At 27.6% G+C, this 5116-nt stretch overlaps 1 protein-coding gene across 1 annotated transcript in view; it reads right to left on the bottom strand.

Annotated features, from left to right (window-relative positions):
- The window catches only part of LOC107445078 (calpain-A), a 56868-nt gene extending 52993 nt beyond the window's left edge, over positions 1-3875 (bottom strand). Inside the window, exon 1 of the mRNA XM_016059404.3 lies at positions 3569-3875. The gene's annotated coding sequence lies outside the window, so the exon portion shown is untranslated. The remainder of the gene's footprint in view (positions 1-3568) is intronic.
- Between the last annotated feature and the right edge of the window lie 1241 nt (positions 3876-5116).

The raw sequence follows: 5116 nt of genomic DNA, 5'->3' as shown, positions 1-5116 counted from the left end.
ATATATATATATTTGTAGGGGATGGGGGGAGATATGGACATGGGACTAGAGAAGCCATCTTGAATAATTTTTATTTTTCAGTCAAATTTATTGTGTGAGATATAGTAGATTAGTGACATTGATGTACAGTGCGTAAAATTAAAAACGTACCACCCTGAATAACTCTTGAGCTAATAATCAGATCTTCACGTATTGGGACACAATCTTAATGGTTCAAGGGGGTGATTTCAAAATATGCTAATTAATTAGCGAAGACGATTCTTTAAGTTACGAAATCAGACACAAAAACGTACTTTTTTTGAATTCATGTATTCATTTTTTATTCATAAACCTACCTTTTTTCGACTGATTCGGATTTCTGTTATCCAAAATATAGGTGGTAGCCGCAATATGGGAAATATGGTCCACATAGTTTGGTCAGGAGAATGATAAAGAATTTGGACCCCTTAATATAAATTTTACTTTTTGCGTATTTCGCCCTATCTCGAGGATTTTTAAAGGGGATTGAAAAATTTTCACACGCAGTTATATAATTCATTTATCCAAAGATAATTCTATGCAAAAAATAACTTTTAGTTAGCATTTATATTTTTTCAATATTTTATTTAATATTACTCGAAAAATTTTTGAAATGTCTGGTATACTATTTTTTACATCATTTGGAAGAATATTATTTTACAATATAAAATACAAACAATATGACAATGCAAAGTTCAATACAAAATCAGTCGAATAGTTCCTGAGAAATCGGATTTCAAAAATTTCATTTCTTCAAGAATCATTCAACCGATTTCACTGAAATTTTGTATTTTTCCATATAAAGTTATATACTTTAAAATGATAAAAGTTTTATGACTTACGGTTCAAAGTTTTCAACTAATATTAATTAAAATAATAAAAAATTATAAATTGCTAAATAAAAATTTATTAAAAGATATTTTTTGCTTAGAATCATCTTTAGATAAATATATTTTATATTTGTGTGCAAAAATTAATCAATTCGCTTCAAGAATTTCTTGAAATATGGCGAAATGCGCAAAAAATAAAATTAAAATTAAGGGGTCTAAACTTTGAACCGCTTTTCTGACCAGACTATTAGGACCATATTTCCCAGATTGCGGCTAACCTTATATTTTGGTGGTCAGAACTCCAAATCCGTAGAAAAGCAAGTACGTTTATTCAGAGAAAGTACGTTTCTGTGTCTGATTTCGTATTATAAAATATTGTCTGCCCTAATTAGTTAGCATATTTGAAGTTACTCTTTTGAATCATTAAGAGTGAGTCCTAGAACATGAAGATCCGATCATTAGATCAAAAGTTATTGAGAGTGGTTCGTTTTTTTATTTTTCGCACTATACACTTCGATATACAGTTGCATAATCAGACTGAATACTTTTCATAATCAGACTGAATACTTTTAGAAATTCGTAAATAGGTGCTAAAGTAACTTTTAAATACTCTCTTTACTCTTATATTAACATATTTTATTTTCAGAATTTCAGCAAATGGTGGCAATATGTTATTAATTATATTGGTTTTTCTTATCTACTTTGATACTTATTTTTTATACTTATTTCTATTTTGATATTTTTTCTTATCTATTTTGATATACCTTTACAATTAGTAGTTTCAATATAGAATAAAATATTTAGGACAAGACCTTTATTCACTCTTTAAAAATTTTAAGAATGAATTGTTACATTCAAATAACAACATTAGGTATAAGCTCAAGCCTTCGTGGGGCTAATTTAGACACACGTTGGTGGAGCTAGTGTGGACGTATTCACACTAATCCCATTCAACTTCCATGGGAAGAAATATTAATTGGTTGCTATTTTAATACAATTGATGTTATTTATTTTCTAAACTGGGATGATTTTGGAGAATAATATGCCTTTACAATTAGTGGTCTCAATATCAAGTAAAATATTTGGAACAAAACCTTTATATCAATAATCTATTATTCTCTATAATCTATAATTTTTAAAATTAAAAAAAAAACAAAAAAACAAGCATAATTTGTGTTTTAAATATTTTTATATAATGTTTGGAATGTCTCACATTGAATATTTAATTCATATTTTAAAGTCCTTCTTTTCGAAAAAGAATCTTAAAGGGCTAGGCTACTAAATTGGGTAAATTGAGAAAGCTCTGGAAATTGAAAAAAAAAATTATAAATAAAAGCATTATTACTGTAGTTAGATAATGGGAAAAATTTAAATTGTACAGTAAGTAAAAAAAAATAAATAAATAAACGGATCACACAAAATAAGTTTTGATCTAATGATGGGATCTTCACGGTCCAGGACTCAGCACTAATATGTTTTGAAGTGTTGACCTCAAATATGTTTATTAATTAATGCAGGCAATATTAGTTTAGATATTTAAAGTTACGAAATAAGACTCAAAAACGTACTTTCTCTGAATAAACATACTTTTTTTTCAACGGATTTGGATTTCTAACCCTCAAAATATAGGGATAGTCGGAATCTGGGAAACATGGTCCCAATAATTTGGGCGGGAAAGCGGTCTATATTTGGATCCCTTAATGTTAATTTTACTTTTTGCGCATTTCTCCATATCTGGAGAACTTTTAAAGCTAATTGAAAACTTTTTACACACAATTATAAATTTTTTTTAACCGAAGATAATTCCATGCAAATTAATTGGTTTTAAATATTCATTATTTTTATTATTTCAGATAATAAAAGTTGAAAAAGAACTTTCAGTTATAAGGTATACAAATTTTAACATCATTTTAAAGAACGCGATTTTAAATGTCAAAAAATAAAATTTGAGTTAAATCAATCTAATAGTTTCTGAGTAATTGAATTTTAAAAATACGACTTTTAACATTGTGGAAGTTTTTCTATGAACTGCTTATGAAAGTAAATATATCCAACTTCTGAAAAATCAGTTTTAAAACTACCTATCCCCCTTCAGAAATACTAACTTTATAGCTTATGTGGAGTAAAAGAGGTTACAAAATAAATAACTATTCTTAAATTAATTATTTGACAAAAAAATCTTTATTTTGTTATATTAAATAAATTAAAAGTTCATACCGATTGTAAAGATTACATTTTTATGTAATTGAATGAGGAAACCGTTTTTTTTTTTAAAATCACTTCATCCAATTTCTTATTAATTTATAAATATTTGAAGAATCGTAACATAAATTTTGCTTAGTGATTGTGTTGTGTTAGTTTTTCTTCTTCTTTCGTTTCTTTTCTTTTTTTTCTGGCAGTTTTAAATATAAATTTTTATTTCCCTTTCGTAATGCTCACTTAATTATTCCATTTGGCCTTTTTTTACGTAAATTACATTGATAAATTTAAATTTGATTTAAATCTTTGTTCTCCATTCTCTTAAATTAAAAATTTTATGAAATGAAATCACTTTTTAATGAATATTTTGAATCGTTGTCAAATTGTATCGAAGCCTCCTTTAAACTCTAAAAACTACGAATGCGCTTTAAACAAAACATTTAAACATAAACTAAAATTATGCAATTTAATAATAAAGTAATTGTAATTAATAAGAAATAATAATAAAGCACAACACTTACCCTCAATAATAATTATAATTCCCAAAGAAAAGTATAAAATACATTCGAAGTTTTATTGCTGACACCCAGATTAAACCCTTCCCAATTGAACCTTGTTGATGCAGGAACGGTATTAACGCTTTGCTTATTGATTGTTCCGTAAATCGAAGTACATATTGAATTTATAACCACGTTATTCTTACAAGTAAATTTTCTATATCACATTACTTTTCTGTCTATGTTGTCTTCTTTTGCATTACCTATTAAGTCAATTGGTGGCGTTTCCTTGGTAATAATGATCGATTAAACCGACGATTGGTGTCTGTTTGAGCTTAGAATTTACGGCAACTTTTGATGTCAACAATTCACTTTTAAGTAAATGGTAAACAGAACACTTCACTCTTTATGTTTTTGAAACATGCGCCACTCTCATCCAAATAAAAACTCTACTTAATCGCTTCAATGTAACGATCCATTCCAAATTGCTTGGATACTATTGAAAAACTGAAATTGAAGGAGAAGGACATAAAATTACTTAAAAGGAAATTTAATGAGATTTTTTGTGTTCGATTGATTTCATTTTTCGATTTTCTTGATTCTTCTTCGTGATCGATTTATTTATATCGCTTATTCGCACGAATAACGTCAGACTTGTTTAAAAAATTAGCTGTTGTTGTTGCTTGATGTTCATGTTTTTTCAATTAAGTCCTGGCATACTTTTCGTTATTAAGGCTGAGGAAGAACTTTTAATGATAGGTAATGTGGACTTCAAAACTCATAAAAAAATTTGACTAATTTTAAGTTAAAAATTTCAAATGTAATTTTGAAATAGAAAAAAAAGGAAAGTTTTTTTTTAAGTAACATTGGGTAATTCTAGGACAGAGAACTTATGGCGGCAAGCATTGTCCACTGCAGAACATCCGAAGATTTCGAACAAACCTCTCGAAGCGAACTAGAAATATCTCGTATTTTATTTTAAATTTTGGGAATTTCTTCTTTTTTTAAAATAACTTTAAATAATAGCGTATCATTTTACAGCAAAATAACTTTTAAAATTCACTTTATTATTTATTAATATTAGATTGGTAGAAATGGTGTTCGGTTACTCATCGAACAATTAAAAAAATTTCTCAAAAATTTAAAGGAATAAAATAATAATGCTGCTAGTATTTTCGATTTGGTAAATTTGGTGACCTCAAATACGCTAATTAATCAGTACAGACGATATTTTAAACTACGAAATCAAACACAAAAACGTATTTTCTCTGAATAAACATACCTTTTTTTTCGACGGATGCGGATTACTGACCCCCAAAATATAGGTGGTAGCCGCAATCTGGAAAATATAGCCCCCCATAGTTTGTTCAGGAGAGCGGTCCAAAGTTAGGACCCCTTAATGTTAATTTTTGCTTATTTTGCCATATCTCGAGACGTTTTTAAGGGAATTTAATACAAATTCAGGAGATTTTTTTTATTTCTTAATTTATACATTAGTTAGCAATCCAAATAGTTAGCAATAGAAATATGTGAAATGTATTGAGAGATCCATTATGACCACTCTTAACATGT

This window comes from Parasteatoda tepidariorum, chromosome X1 (assembly GCF_043381705.1).
Source record: "Parasteatoda tepidariorum isolate YZ-2023 chromosome X1, CAS_Ptep_4.0, whole genome shotgun sequence".
In the NCBI taxonomy this organism is placed as follows: domain Eukaryota; kingdom Metazoa; phylum Arthropoda; class Arachnida; order Araneae; family Theridiidae; genus Parasteatoda; species Parasteatoda tepidariorum.
This window is presented reverse-complemented; position numbering and strand designations above follow the sequence as displayed.